General features: G+C 46.4%; 1 long non-coding RNA gene across 1 annotated transcript; it reads right to left on the bottom strand.

Annotated features, from left to right (window-relative positions):
* Positions 1 to 2,839: 2,839 nt before the first annotated feature.
* Positions 2,840 to 16,358, bottom strand: LOC117517061. The gene is made up of 3 exons (XR_004562635.1): positions 16,183 to 16,358; positions 3,361 to 3,370; positions 2,840 to 2,849 (listed from the first exon to the last, which is right to left on the bottom strand). It is a non-coding gene; the product is annotated as an uncharacterized LOC117517061 (long non-coding RNA).
* Between the last annotated feature and the right edge of the window lie 427 nt (positions 16,359 to 16,785).

Raw genomic sequence — 16,785 nt, 5'->3', positions numbered from 1 at the left:
ACTAGCGGATTTGTAGATTCAGATGAACAACACAGTCACAGATAGGCCAAACTATACTTTTTTGGAATTGTTATGATCAGACAAATAATGTGGTATAGTTTACAACATGATTGGTGCATTTTTAAATTTTGACCCCTGTGTAATTCTTTATTAACTCCTGTAAGCTCAGAAGTCAGCTCCAGGATGGCCCCATATCTTAAAATCAACATTAGTTAATTTAGAATGTGTGTGCCAAATTCCATGCTTTGATCACAAAATGAACATTTTTTTGCTATGCCGCCCCACTACAATCTCAAAGGCCAAGGACCCAGAGAAATGAATGTTGATGACAAGATAAGTCAATGTCTCTACAAGTTCAACTCTTTCACCACATACAGACACACTTCTGAAGCTGAGCCAGGAAATTGCCAAAAGCCTGAATCTTAGTTTTGATCTCATGAATTCTCAGGCTGTCCCAGAGAGGAGTCTGATCAACTGAACGAAACGCTATGCGAAAACAACAAAAGATGCACCAAAAATGTAGAAGATGCAGAACAACTGTAGCATTTAACGAATTCCTTCAAGCTTTATAATGACTATCTCACTTAAACTGGATGTTGACATTTATGTATGATAAATCCTCAGCATGTTTGATGAAAATATTTAATCTGATCTTTTAACGCAACGCCATCACAGTTTTTTAATTATTATTTTCCCTTTCAGCTCCAAGATGTATAGGTCACACATTAATTACATATGATTTTCTTTATTTTAAGGGCATCTCAGGGAGATGATAAAAGATGAATTATGCTGGCATTTCAGAGAATATTTGCTGGTATTATTCCAATTATTTTCCACACAATCAATTTGTTTTTCTGAGTGTCATAATGCCACGGTCTTTACAATCCCCTCATGATAAAAATAAATAGAGCACAATTTAAAATGGTAAGCATTAAATTTATAAAGCAATTGAAAGTGTGTTCTTCCTGCTGGAGACAGTAGTTTTTAATTGTACCATGTTTCACTGCATTTTGGCAGAAGTCAGTGACTGGATCATTGGTTTGAAAGCCTAATTAACACTCATTCCTGATGCCTACTTCAGGGCACTAAATGATGCCAACAACAGTTTAATTTCTTTACCCTACAAATGGCAGTGTTATCAAAAACAACTACTAAATATGTGAAAAGTTTAACAGTTTGATTTTATATATATATATATATATATATATATATATATATATATATACACACAGTGAGGAAAATAAGTATTTGAACACCCTGTGGTTTTGCAAGTTCTCCCGCTTAGAAATCATGGAGGGGTCTGAAATTTTCACCTTAGGTGCATGTCCACTGTGAGAGACAATAAAAAAAACAAAAAACAAACAAAAAAAATCCGGAAATCACAATGTATGATTTTTGTATGCTACTGCTGCAAATAAGTATTTGAACAGCAACCAACCAGCACGAATTCTGGCTCACACAGACCTGTTCATTTTTCTTTAAGAAGCCCTCTTATTCTGCACTCTTTACTCATATTAATTGCACCTGTTCGAACTTGTTACCTGTATAAAAGACACCTGTTCACACACTCAATCAATCACACTCCAACCTGTCCACCATAGCCAAGACCAAAGAGCTGTCTAAGGACACCAGGGACAAAACTGTAGACCTGCACAAGGCTGGAATGGACTACAGGACAACAGGCAAGCAGCTTGGTAGAAGACAACAACTGTTATGATTATTTATTAGAAAGTGGAAGAAACACAAGATGACTGTCAATCTCCCTCGGTCTGGGATTCCATGCAAGATCTCACTTTGTGGGGTAAGGATTATTCTGAGAAAGCTCAGAACTACACAGGAGGACCTGGTCAATGACCTGAAGAGTGCTGGGACCACAGTCACAAAGATTACATGAGTAACACATGATGCTGTCATGGTTTAAAATCCTGCAGGGCATGGTCCCCCTGCTCAAGCCAGCACATGTCAAGGCCCGTTTGAAGTTCACCAGTGACCATCTGGGTGATCCCGAGGAGGCATGGGAGAAGGTTATGTGGTCAGATGAGACCAGAATAGACTTTTGGAATCAACTCCACTTATCATGTTTAGAGGATGAGAACAACCCCAAGAAAACCATCCCAACTGTGAAGCATGGGGGTGGAAACATCATACTCTGGGGGTGCTCTTCTGCAAAGGGGACAGGAAGACTGCACCGTATTGAAGGGAGAATGGATGGGGTCATGTATTGTGAGATTTTGAGATTTTCCCTCAGTAAGAGCATTGAAGATGGGTCATGGCTGGGTCTTCCAGCATGACAATGACCCCAACACACAGCCAGGGCAACTAAGGAGGGGTTCCGTAAGAAGCATTTCAAGGTCCTGGAGTGGCCTGGCCAATCTCCAGACCTGAACTCAATAGAAAATCTTTGGAGGGAGCTGAAACCCCAGACCTGAAAGATTTGGAAAAGATCTGTATGGAGGAGTGGACCAAAATCCTTGCTGCAGTGTGTGAAAACCTGGTGAAAAACTACAGGAAACGTTTGACCTCTGTAATTGCAAACAAAGGCTACAGTACCAATATTAACATTGATTTTCACGGGTGTTGAAATACTTATTTGCAGCAGTAACATACAAATTATTTAAAACAATCATACATTGTGATTTACAGATTTTTCTTTTTTTTTTTTTTTGGATTATGTCTCTCACAATGGACATGCACCTAAGATGAAAATTTCAGACCCCTCCATGATTTCTAAGTGGGAGAACTTGCAAAATTGCATGGTGTTCAAATACTTATTGTCCTCAGATGGGTCCCCTAGATGGGTTGACAGATTGTGTCACATTATATTAATTTTGTTATGAGAACACCATACCCTTCAAAGTAAGTCACCACTACCCGAACAACAAACCATGGATAACTAGCAACCTGAAAGCCCTACTAAATGTAAGAAAAAGGTTTTTGTGATGGGTAACAGGGATATATTGAAGGAAATTCAGAAAGAGTTGACGGTGGAGATAAGAAAGAAAAAGAAGCTTATAGCAGCAAATTAGAACAACAATTACAGCAGTAAGGAGCTAGACAGGTGTGGGCTGGTATGAGAGGATCACAGGCATGGGACAAAAAAGGGATCAATTGTCTGATGGTGATCAGAATCTGGCTGATAATTTGAATACATTTTTCAACAGATTTGACTGTCTAACACAGCTCTCCCAGTCTAACCAAAGCCTTTCTCTTTCCCTTACACCACCTCTAACCTCACCCTCAACATCTGAGCAGTGCTCAAGTCCCCCAGCTCCAGCTGGGGCACCACCTATTATTTTCTCTCCACCCCAGGTCAAAAAGAGTTTAGACCGACTAAAGCCAGGCAAGGCAATGGGACCAGACAACATCAGTCCTAAGCTTCTGAAGAACTGCTCCAATGAACTGTGTGGGATTGTAGCACATTTGTACAACGTGAGCCTGCGCTTACAGAGGGTCCCTAAGTTATGGAAAACATTGTGCTTGGTTCCGCTGCCAAAGAAAAGCCATCCCACTGAGTACAAGGACTACAGGCCTGTAGCCCCGACATCACATATAATGAAGGTGCTAGAGAGCCTGATCCTCCCAAACATCAGGGACACTGTGGCTCCTCATATGGACACTTTACAGTTCGCATACCACCCGAACATTAGTGTAGATGATGCCCTCATCTACATGCTGCACAGGGCATATTCACATGTGGATACCCTTGATGCCTCTGTGAGGTTAATGTTTTTTGACTTTACAAGTGCATTTAATACTATCCACCCTGTGCTACTGGGGGAGAAGATGGGGAGGATGGAGGTGGAGGATTCCCTGGTCCAGGGGTGTGTGTACTATCTTTCCCACAGACCGCAGTTTGTACATCTGCAGAGCTGTGTCTCAGATACCATCCTGAGCAGCACTTGGGCACCACAGGGAACAGTGTTGGCACCATTCCTCTACACCATCTACACTGCAGATTTCCAGCACAACAACAGCAACTGCTTTTTGCAAAAGAGATGATATGGCTAGAGATGATATTGAGATGATATGGCAGTTGTTGGTCTGATCCGAGGGGATGAGGAGCAGGAGTACAGAAATACCATCAAGGAGTTTGTCCACTGGAGCGAGTGCAATCATCTCATCCTTAACACCGGAAAAACTAAGGAGATGAGTGTCGATTTCAGAAGGGGAAGGAGAAGAGGAGCCCATCCGAACCAATCAGTATTGCGAACACTGAGGTTGAAGTGGTCCCAAACCACAGATACCTGGGGGTGCAGCTGGATGAGACGCTGGATTGGAAGAGCCACGTGGACACTGTGTACAGCAAGGGACAAGGCAGACTATTTTTAAAGGAGGCTACGGTCATTTAACATTTGCCCACCCTTGCTGAGGACAGTGTACCATACAGTTGTGGCCAGTTCCTTGTTTTTTTTGCTGTGGCCTGTTGGGGAGAGGCCATTCGTACAGCGGACAGGAACCGACTGAACAAACTTGTCAAGAAAGCTCGCTCTGTGATCGGCTTAGAGTTACCATCAGCCCAAAAAGTGACCGAAGGGAGGATGCTTTCAAAGATGACGACCATCAAGGCCAATCCCTCCCATCCCCTTCATGCTTTGGGGGTGACTGGCTACAGCTCCTTCAGCCACAGACTGATAGCTCCAAAATGCAGTTCGGAGCATATGAGGAAGACCTTTATTCCAGCTGCTATTAGACTGTTCAAAGCACAGTGATTATAGAATGTCTACTATTGCACTTTTGTTTTAGGTATGTAGATGGTTATCTGGATGTGTATGTCTGTGAGCTGCTGCAACAGCATAATTTCCTGTAAAGGATCAATAAAGTATCTATCCATATATCTATCTCAGTTTAAACAAAAAAGATAATGCTTTTTGAGCTATATTTCATTTGTTTTTGAGTAATTTTGCTAACAACACAGCACAGTAGAGTATTATATTATTATTATCGTATTATATTATATTATATTATCGTATTATATTTTTTCTGAAACTTGAACTTTTTGATGTCTTACCTTCATAATCAGGAGTGAATGGGACCATGAAATTAAAAAGGGCGGAGGACGGGGCAAGCTTCTCTAACTATTAATCAGAACCATACCCTATTGTGGTATGACTGACTCACAGAATTCATTTGCATAAAATGCTGTCAAACACCTATGATGGGGTGTTGCACTCCTTGAATGTCACTTCTAGTTTTCATTGTAAATGTCGCCTACTAGGTATTATAATTGAAGGTAGACTTGGGTCCAGTACAGACATTACTGTTCTTCAATATTTAGATTTGAAACTATGAACAAACTGGGTGAAACAAATTACTTTTATTTGAAGCATTTAAATAGATGTATATGTCATGGGCTGCCTGCTTTTCTGTTTTCTGCTGCTGCTGTTCTCCTCTGCTCTGTAAAGGTGGCGTGCTGCAAGCTGATTGACACACCTGTTCCATATCTCATCAACATCTGTATATAAACCTGGGCTCTGCACTCCATCTTCGCCAGAAACTCAGCTAACCTTCCATGGTAACTGGCGCCTTTCTTGTGCATTCCTACGCAATATATTTCTAGATTAATCTAAGATTCTTGTTTAGCTCTCAGCTATTTTTGACCTGCAGTCTGTCAGAGACTTTTTCACTAGCAGTGTTTTGCCACAGCCTTTTTTCTTCAGCTTCAGCTCCTTCCAACACACAGGATTCAGCTAAGACAACTGTTGCATATTGACTGTGATTATTTTCTGGACAAAAACCAATTAAGCTCAGTACTCACTCATCTGTGTGTCCTCCAGACGGCGTCAACAGCTTGCAGGTGGCCACCTGGCTCTGGATCCGTTCTCCAGGACTGAAGTTATCTAGGCTGTGGTACTCCTGGTTCCACCGCTGAGCGGGCTGGTCTCCACACAGCTAGGCTGCATTACACATTTTGAACACTCTATACCATCCTCTGTGGTAATAAATCCGTGTTTGACATCTCACTCTCTGCTCCCCGCTTCTGGGTTTGTTGTCCACTCACGCCCGAATCATGACAGGAGTTTCTGGCCACGTCATGGACCCAACGGGGGCACATCATTTTCAGCAGGCGTTACAGCTCCAGGGCGAGTACCTCAGGAAGCTCCAGCAAGCTGTGGACTCCATAGTGGATCACGTGAGCTCGCTGACAAACCACATCAAACATTCCGACACTCACATCTCAGACCTCTCCCCCCAGCTGTCACAGCTTGCAGTCAGAAACACACTGACACCTCCTCCTGCTTCTCCAGCCCAAATTATCACCTCCTCGTCCTCCAGCATTGCCTCCGTGGCGCCGCCCGAACCCAGAATTGTTTGAGGGTTGTGTTGATACATGTGCTGCATTTCTGATGCAGTGTGCTCTGGTTTTAGATCAACATCCATCACAATATAGCTCCGATAGAAGTAAGGGGGCATACATTATTAATTTACTCCATGGAGACGCGCGCATGTGGGCGACAGCGCTCTGGAGTAACGACTCCCCACTGCTCAGTTCTTTCGCAGCGTTTTCCAAGGAATTCCATTTAGTATTCGAGCATCCCGCCCGGAGGGATTCCGTGTCCCAACAGCTGTTAAATCTGAAACAGGGTTCACGCAGCAGTGCTGAATACGCAGTGGATTTCCGCGTATTGGTGGCAGAGGCCGATTGGAGCAGAGCGGCACTCTGGAGTGTGTTCATTAATGGCCTTAATGAAGCATTGAAAGATGAACTGGCGGTCCGGGATGAGCCGAGGGATCTGGACTCGCTCATTTCTTTAATCATTAGGGTAGATTACCGCATGAGGGAGTGGCGCCGGGATAAGGGCCGTTGGGCTAACCGGGACTTTTCCGCTCGCCCCTCCCCTCAACACACACCAGGTCCGCCTCTTCCAAGCTCCATCGAGCCCTCCTCAGATCCGCCAGCTCCCACTGCTGGCAAACCTATGCAGCTTGGCAGGGCCAGATTACCCCCAGAAGAATGTGAACGGAGACTGGCATCTGGGGAATGTCTCCATTGTAGTGTTAAGGGGCACAGCCTTAGCACCTGCCCGGTTCGGCCAAAAGACCCCGCTCATCCGTAGGATCCGGGATGCGGTTGAGCCAAGCCAGATTCATGGGTGTGGGTTCACATCGCACCCAAATCCCGGCCACAATTTGTTTCAACAATGAAACGCTCTCGGTCCCAGCTCTAATTGATACGGGAGCCGAGGGTGATTTTATTGATGCCGCTTTTGTGTCTAAATCTAAGATACCATTAGAGGCACTACCTTCCTCACTGTCTGTGCATGCTCTTGACAGCATGCCCCTGCCTACTGTCACTCATCGCACTGTTCCAGTTACACTAGTGGTGTCAGGGAATCACCGTGAATCCATCCAGTTTTATGTTATCCCATCTTCTTCCCCCTTGGTTCTAGGCCACCTGTGGGTTTTTAGACACAATCCCGGAATTGATTGGCAGACCGGTGCGATCACTCGATGGAGCGAAGCCTGTCTCAAGGGGTGCCTTAGTTCCTCAGTTCCTCCCTGCGTAAAGGTCAAGGAGAAGGTCCAACCTTGGTGGACCTTGGTACAACCTTGGTGAGGTTTTCAGCAAGGATCGTGCACGCTCACTGCCTCCTCACCGTCCGTATGATTGCGCCATTGACTTGCTTCCTGGCGCTCCTCTACCATCTGGGAGATTGTACAACTTCTCCCATTCAGAATGTGAGTCAATGGAAAACTATATCCAGGACTCCCTTGCGGCGGGATTGATCCGGCCTTCTTCGTCCCCCTTGGGGGCAGGCTTCTTTTTTGTTGGAAAGAAGGATGGTTCCCTTCTCCCATGCATCAATTTTTGGGGACTAAATGCCATTACGGTCCGCAACAGGTACCCATTACCCCTTCTTGATTCGGCATTTAGTTCCTTGCATGGGGCGACTATATTCACCAAATTGGACCTTCGCAATGCCTATCACCTGGTGTGTGTTCGAGAGGGCGACGAGTGGAAAACTGCCTTCAACATCCCACTAGGGCATTTTGAATATCTAGTCATGCCCTTCGGCCTCACCAACGCACCCGCCATTTCAGGTCCTGGTTAATGATGTCCTGTGGGACTTTATTAACCGGTTCATTTCTGTCTATCTTGACGACATCCTGATCTTCTCCCGGATCCTCTAGCTCACATTAAACACATGCATATCGTTGTCCAACGACTGCTAGAAAATAGATTGTTCCTCAAGGCTGAAAAGTGCGGTTTTAATCTCGGCACCATTTCTTTTCTGGGATTCATCATATCCCACAAACAGGTCAGACCGGACCCAACCAAGGTCAAAGCCATCATTGAGTGGCCAGTACCTTCTTCGGTAAAACAATTACAGCAACTCCTTGGCTTCACAAACTTCTACCAATGCTTTATTCGCGGGTTTAGTCAGATCGCTCCTCCTCTCACCGCACTTACCTCCTCCAAAAAAGTGTTTCAGTGGACTCCCCAGGCTGATGTTCCTACTCGTTCTGAAGGAATGATTTGCCACGGCACCAATCCTCACCCAACCTGACCCGGACCATCAGCTCATTGTCGAGGTCGACGCTTCAGACTCAGGACTAGGAGCAGTGCTGTCCCAAAGGTCTGACAAGGACAATAAGGTACACCCTTGCGCTTCTTGCGGCGCCTGTTCCCCGCTCAAAAAAACTATCACGTGGGTAACCGGGAACTCCTAGCTGTTAAAGAAGCGCTAGCCGAGTGGAGACATTGGCTGGAGGGGGCCGCAGTCTCATTCATCGTTTGGACAGACCACCGCAATCTAGAGTATATCCAGACTGCCAAACGATTGAACGCCCGGCAAGGCAGGTGGTCCCTGTTTTTTGGGAGGTTGTCAAGTGAGCCATCCAGGAAGCCCTCACCCGTCATCCAGACCCTGGGGGGGGGGGGGGGGGGGCCCACCCGGTCGGCTTTTTGTTCCACCTGACGTCTGTTCCTAAGTCATCCAATTCTGCCACTCGTCCAAGCTGTCATGCCATCCTGGGATCACCCGTACACTGGAACTCCTTCACCGTCACTTCTGGTGGCCCACAAGCCAATAAAAGGGAGTTTATCCAAGCTTGCCCGGTCTGTGTATGAGGGAAGACCTCCCACCAAACTTCTGTCGGACTCCTGCAGCCTCTCCCAATTCCAGGCCGTCCATGGTCCCACCTCGGGATGGACTTCATCTCAGGACTTCCTCCATCCCAGGGTAATTCAGTTGTCCTCACAATCGTGGATTGGTTCTTCAAGGCAACCCACTTTGTGCCCCTGCCGAAGTTACCTACCACCCAGGAGACCGCCGACCTTCTAGTCCTCCATGTCGTCCAGTTGCATGGCATACCCCTGGACATCGTATCTGACCGAGGACGTCAGTTCACGTCGCAAGTCTGGCAGAGCTTATGCACTGCACTCGGGGCCTCGGCCAGCCTGTCGTCCGGGTTTCATCCTCAGTCCAACAGGCATGCAGAGCAGACCAACCAAGACCTGGAGACCACCCTATGGTGTGTCTCCGCCGCCCACCCGACAGACTGGAGCCAACATCTACCTTGGGTGGAGTAGGCGCACAATTCCCAAATCTCGTCAGCCACTGGATCTTCGCCCTTCAAGGCCTGTCTGGGCTACCAACCGCCTCTCTTCCCTTCCCAGGAAACCGAGATCTCAGTTCCGTCCGTGCAGCTCCACCTCAGAAGGTGCCATCGGGTGTGGAAAACCGCCCACTCTGCCCTGCTGAAGGTCCGGACCCGGACACAGGGTCATGCTGACCGGCGTCGGACCCCCGCCCCCGACTATTGGCCCGGGCAGGAGGTGTGGCTCTCGTCGCGGGACATCCCTCTTTGGACCGACTCTCCAAAATTGGCTCCCCGGTATATTGGACCTTTTGTGATTTAGTCCAGTAAATAAAGCTGAAAAAAAGGCCTAGGTTCAACAAAATTGTTACCAAAGGTTTTTCAACTGCTTTAGGTAGGAAATAGGCTCTACTAGCCAGGATAAAAAATCTGCCATGATCTGGGTGATGCTAATACCTTAAATTCATGAAAATCCAAGATGGCCACCATGGTTGTGAAAAGTGCCATCATTTCCTTGATATTAAAGCTAGAAAGGTAAATAAGGTGTCTAAACCTATGTTTTTTATGTCAAGGAAGTCATTTCTGTTAATAAATTTACACTGCTTCTTATATATTTGGAGATAATAGTACATAGTACTTACCCAAAACATTAATTCAAATTGGGAAACAATTACAAATAAAATTACCTAGAATTTACTGAACTATAAAATTTGTCAACCCTAAATGTATAGCACAAGGTGAAGAGTCAACTGTGTATATTAGTTCTCTCAAAGTATGATAACACCAAGCTTTTGAGACACAATGGATCATGACTCAACCAGCCCTGATCCAGTGCCCCACTAGTATTGAAACCCAACACTCAACTGGAACCCAAAGCTGTAAGTTAACTTTCATAGTTGCTATGATGTTAAAAGCATATGGTTACTGAGTCACAGTAAGTCTAATTCTGTTACAGAGTAACTGTAATTCTGTTTTACTTAATTTTTTCTGTGACAAATTAGCAGTCACTGTTAAAGTATCATATGTTTTAAGGGAACTTAAATGGTCTAGTACTTCTTTATCATATAGCCATTTAAGTCTCAATACATCATCATATCCAAAGTCAGTAAGCAATATCTGTAATCGATTGCAGGTAACATCAGTGTGGAGGAGGATCACTGAAGTAGGTGTCGCAAGCATGGCTTGTGTTATCTGTGGACAGCTGATAGATCTTTCTTCCAGGAACTATGTCAAGTTAACTGATAAAGGATGTGCTGGAATCAACAAGGCCAATCATGAGAGAAACTTGGACGTGCCTGATATTGTTTTCTCTGAACATCATGACCACCTGGTGCATACGTTATGCAGAAAGATACACACAAACCCAAAAGCTATCAAAACTGCTCAAAAGCGTCGACATTCACAATCACCTGTTACAAGAGTGAATCTCAGGTCTCAAGAAGGTGCATTTGATTTCAAAACACATTGTCTGTTCTGTGGGGTCATTGTCGAACAGTCTCTTGCCAAGAAAAAAAAACAAACAAGCCTAGTTACCAGTATAGTCATGTGAGGACTCTTGGTTTTCAACAAAATATATTGACTCAGTGTCAAAGTAGGCAAGATGACTGGGCTACCAAGGTGCATCTTGCTGTTGGCTGTGAATGACTGCCTGCAGAGGAAGACATCTACCACCGTGCATGCAAGGCCATGTTCATGACAGACAAAGACCTCCCTTGTTTGTCATCACAAGAGGAGGATGCATCTTCAAACAAAAGAAGAAAGTCCTGCTCAACCGCCTACTACACCTTGAGCAGGGCCTCCTCCCAGAAAGTCAATGCGGATTCCGTGCCGGACGTGGAACTGTGGACATGATATTTGCTGCGCGCCAACTTCAGGAAAAGTGCCATGAGCAACACAGCGACCTCTCCGTGACCTTTGTCGATCTGACGAAGGCCTTCGATACGGTCAGCAGAGAAGGCCTGTGGAAAATCATGGAGAAGTTTGGCTGCCCCAGCAGGTTCATCACAATGGTGCGACAGTTCCATGACGGCATGATGGTGAAAGTTCTGGATGATGGTGACGAGTCAGAGGCCTTCCCAGTCACCAACGGCGTAAAGCAGGGCTGCATTCTTGCTCCGACACTGTTCAGCATGGTCTTTTCCGCCATGCTGACCGACGCTTTCCAGGACGGCATTCGCCTCAGATACAGGACTGACAGTGGGCTGTTCAACCTCAGGCGCCTCCAGGCTGTCACCAAGGTGACAGAGACCATCATCAGAGATCTATTGTTTGCTGATGATTGCGCGCTCAACGCAGCTACAGAACAGAAGATGCAGCATGAAATGGACTGCTTCTTGAGAGCATGCGACAACTTCGGTCTCACCATCAGCACCAAAAAGACCAAGTTATGTACCAACCAGCACCTGGAAAACTATACCAAGAACCCCACATCACAGTGACAGGACAGAATCTGCAGGCGGTCGAAACTTTACATACCTGGGTAGCACCCTTTCTCGCACAGTCAACATCGATGCAGAAATCAACAACAGAGTTGCAAAAGACAGCACCTCATTTGGAAGGCTCCGTGAGAATGTCTGGGAACGGAGAGGACTTAGCATTACCACCAAGCTGAAGGTCTACCGTGCAGTGGTTTTAACCACCCTGCTCTATGCCAGTGAGACCTGGACTGTCTACAGCAGACATGCCAAGCAGCTCAAGCACTTCCATATGAGCTGCCTCCATCACCTCCTCCACATCAGGTGGCAGGACAAAGTCCCGGACACGGAGGTCCTTGAGCGAGCCGGCCTCCCCAGCATCTACACCCTCCTGCAGAAGACGCAAGTCAGATGGACTGGCCACGTAATCAGAATGCCAGACACTCAACTGCCAAAGCAGCTCCTGTATGGAGAATTGTGCCAGGGCAAGCGCTCTGTGAGGGGCAGAAGAAACGCTACAAGACTGTCTCAAAGCGTCCCTGAAAATCCTGGGCTTTGAGCTCACCTCTTGGGAAACGCTTGCCCACAACCGCCCTCAGTGGCACAGTAAGACCACCAGTGGTGCCCGCGCAGCAGAGGCCAGATGGATTGCGGACGCCAAAACAAAACGAGCTGCACGTAAGGCCCGAGCTACCTCTACCTCCACCGCAGTACCTACCCATGTGTGTCCCACATGTGGGCGCACCTTTCAAGCCCAGATTGGCCTCAGCCACCTCCGGACGTACCGTCACTGATTACCCACCTAGTGGATCCATGGTCATCTTCGACCACGAAGGACGAATAACAAACAACTACAGACGAAGAAGATGTGTATAGCCAGGCACAATTGAAAGGAGAACTGAAGCAACATTACGGTTCAAGGGTAACAATAACAACAGTGAGACATCTTGCAAATATTGTTACTCTCACATCAAAAGTGAAAACAATTATTCAAGAGGCACATGACAGAGCTCGTGAGCTGGATGAACTCTCTAGCATGAATAGGCTAATCGAAAGTGTCGGCAAATACATCAGAACAGAGATCAAGTCCATGGAGCATCATGATAACAAGTATCCTACCACAGCGGAGATGGGCTCTGAATATGGAAATCTGGCATACCTGCCCCATTCCTTGCGGTTGCTCCGTGGCAGTATAATCAAGAGCAAGAATGCCAAGTTACACTTGGCTTCAATAGGCCAATCTATTATGCAGTCGACATGCCCTCGCTCATTTCTTCCACCACTCCAAGTTGGTCTGAGCGTGACCCTGGAACACAAGTATGGGCAAAGGGACCTGGTGGATATGATCAACAAGCTTGGCTTCTGTTCTTCATACTCGGAAGCCAACAAATATTGCACCAATGCTGCAGCAATCCAAGGAGTTGATTTGCCAGAAGAAGTGTCAAGGTCTTCCTGCAGTACCAGGCCGACAATGTAGATCATGCCTCTCGGACCTTGGATGGCCATGGGTACAAATGACGACATTCACTCCAGCTATCAAGACTATCACACAGATCCCGCAACTCAAAGTGGACATGGAGGTCATCAGATGCCTGTCCAAAGTCAGCTTGGTGGAACAGAAGGATCCCAAGACAGTTCTGTCCAAAATTGTCTATCAAAGTATTCAGGTCTTGCAGAAGAACATGTGGAATACAACCTGGATATTATGTAGGCAGTTGCCTTCCACCTCCCACAACCACCACCATGTGGTCAGGCTACATGCAGATGCTTCATCACAATCTGCCACATCTTGGAAGAAGCTCAGACATATTTCTACCTATGATAGACTGACACCATCAGACCCCACCTGTGTACGGTCCACACTGGCGTATGTAGTTGACCATGCCAGTCGCTACAACACTACTCCAGTGATCCACCTTCGACCAGCAGTTGTGGTGGATAGCTAATATGGTCATAGAGGCCCAGCCAAGAGACAGTCCCTTGCATGACATCATATTCATCCTGGGTGGATTCCACACAGAGATGAGCTTCCTTGGATCCATAGGCATTCTGATGGCGGGTTCTGGCCTGAAGGAGGTGATGTCTCAGGTGTATGTTGAGGGCAGTGTGGAGCATATGCTGTCTGGGAAGGCTAGTGTCACGTGCTATGAGGGCTCATCTGCTGGTGGACTCTGCTCTGAAACACCATTGCTATTGCACAGATGCTTGGTTTGTCCCAGTACCATGTGTCTTCAGAGAAGAGGAATCATGCTCTGATGATCCTGTACAAGGTAGTTTTTCCAGTTAAGTTCTTTGTACATGATTTTAGTACTCCCCATTGTTTCACTGTATTATGCCTTTTATGTTTTTATCTTCAGCAGATGTTTTTTGTGAACTGTGTTCCTGGTTATTTTTTAAAGAATCCTGTTGAGGCAGTTGAATCAGACCTGGTTGTAGAGGCACATGATGATGTGCCAGCCACAATGGATGAGCAAGATGATGAAGATGATGAGTGTCCAGATAGTCTCTGTATGTACATATGTACTTTAATGAATATAAGTCATGGCTAATCATGTACAAATTTAATTGACAGTGAGCCATTCTTATGTTAAGTATATATAGTGCTTCTGGTGGTGGCATAATATGTGGTGGTGGTGTTATCTTTCAGCCTCTGAAAACAGTGTAGAAGTTTTGACAAAAGTAGCTCACCTTGTCAAACAAGTGTCAGAAAGCAGTGTCACTCTGGAAGAAGCTCTGACATCTGATTCCATATCACAGCTCAAGGCAGCGTCTGCAGAATGGCGTGGATCTCTGGGTGGACACCGCACAGCCAAGCTGTGGTTCATGTACATGACACTAGTTGCTATCCTCCGTTCATTCATCAGGGCAGGTCGCACAGGAAACTGGTCATTGTACCTGCAAGCGCTGCATCAAATGTTACCTTACCTGGCTGCTTCAGGACATCACAACTACACCAAGTCCGTAGTTCTGTACTTGTACAAGATGGAGAAGCTCCAGGAGACCCATCCCCACGTATACAGCAAGTTCATCAATGGCTTTTTTTGTCCTGAGAAGAACTGACAAGTATTGGGCAGGGACATACAGTGACCTATACATTGAGCAAGTCCTGATGAGGAACGTCAAAGCAGTTGGTGGTCTGACAAGAGGCCGAGGTTTTGAAGAGTCTACTAGTCTGCTATGGTTGCTGTCTACCCCTGCATGTGCAGAAGTCAACAAAGTCATGAATGAGATTACTGGTCTTAGTGACACCAAGGAAGCAGAGTTCCACAAGGACAGGTCTGCATCTAGGATGGCTAGAGATGCCAAGGATGTACAGAGTATTCTTCACTACTTCTCAGAACAGAAGCCCTTCTCACACAATTCAAGGGAACTACGAAGTCTGTCATCTGGAGTTATCGCTGAGAAGTCTGTGAATGTCGACAATGCAGAGTCAATTGGTCAGGTCATACTGCAATCTATGCAGGGCACATCTGTTGCAGAATACAAGTTTTGCAAGAGGGATCAAGTCACCACACTTGCCTCCTCCACTTGCATCACTGTTGAAGGTGAACGCTTGGAGATAGACCCCAAACAGTTGTTCCAATGCCTTGTTGTGGCTAGTACGTGGACTGTTGACACCCAAACCTTAGTCACATATGAGTTGTCATCTTATCCTGTAGCACTGTTTGACAAGAATCTACTGATGCGTCTGACTGACAAGGCAAGTCTCCTGACAGGCCTGGTAAAGAAGATGCCATCTTGTGTAGTGAGTCGCTGTCCAGATAATTTGGTGTATATCCTTGATGGTGGTGCACTCTGCAACGGCTGCCGTGGCCCAGCCACACACATATATCAATCTGTCGACTCTGTATGTGCAGTATGTACATCGTCACTATAACCATGCCGTTGTACTATTTGATGGCTATGCAACTGGTCCATCAACCAAAGATGAAGCCCATCAGAGAAGAAGTGCAAACTCCCAGCACATCGGGGCAGAAGTGAACTTCAGGCCAGACATGCATCTCACAATGAAGAAGAAGGCCTTCCTTGCCAACACAAAGAACAAACAGAAGTTCCTGCACTTCATCAGCAGTGAGCTGGAGGAAAGCTGGTGTTGAGGTTCACCACAGCCCTGGTGATGCAGACTATGACATAACAGCATGCACCATGGCCAGAAGGAGATCAGTAGCAGTTGTGTGGGATGATACAGACCTGCTGGTCCTGCTGCTGCACCATCTAACTTTAGAACATCATCCCATGTTCCTGCAGACAGCCAACAAGATCATCAATGTCTGCACCCTACAAGAACAACTAGATGCTGACCTTGTTGACTCAGTACTCTTCCTACATGCTGTGACAGGTTGTGACACTGTGTCAAGGCCACATGGAGTCGGTAAGGTGATGGCAATAAGCAAATGCCATCAACTGAAGAACCACACTAGGGTCTTCCTGAAGGCAGATCAAAGCCATGAAGACATTAACAGCCATGGTCAGGCTGCTCTAGAAGTGCTGTATGGCCTGTAAGTCTGACAATAATCTTGACTTTGAGAGGGCAGCCAGGTTCAGCAGCAAGGTGGCCTCAAGATTGATGTATCTGCCCCCCGAATCTCTCCCACCGACCTGTGATGCAGCCAGGTACCACAGCTACCGAGTATATCACCAGGTTCAGACCTGGCTTGGCAACATCTTGATCCAACCAAGTGGGGCTGGCTGCTGCACGAGGGCCAACATGCTGAGAGGCTCAAACCAGTGAAGATGCAAAAGGAAGCTGCACCAGCCTCATTGTTGAAACTTGTCAAATGCAATTGCCAAGGCAAGTGTGACAAACATCTGCTCCTGTTCCAATGCTGCA

The sequence above is a fragment of the Thalassophryne amazonica genome, chromosome 9, assembly GCF_902500255.1.
Source record: "Thalassophryne amazonica chromosome 9, fThaAma1.1, whole genome shotgun sequence".
NCBI lineage: Eukaryota > Metazoa > Chordata > Actinopteri > Batrachoidiformes > Batrachoididae > Thalassophryne > Thalassophryne amazonica.
The sequence above is the reverse complement of the archived record's forward strand: the minus strand, read 5'-3'. Positions and strand labels throughout refer to the sequence as shown.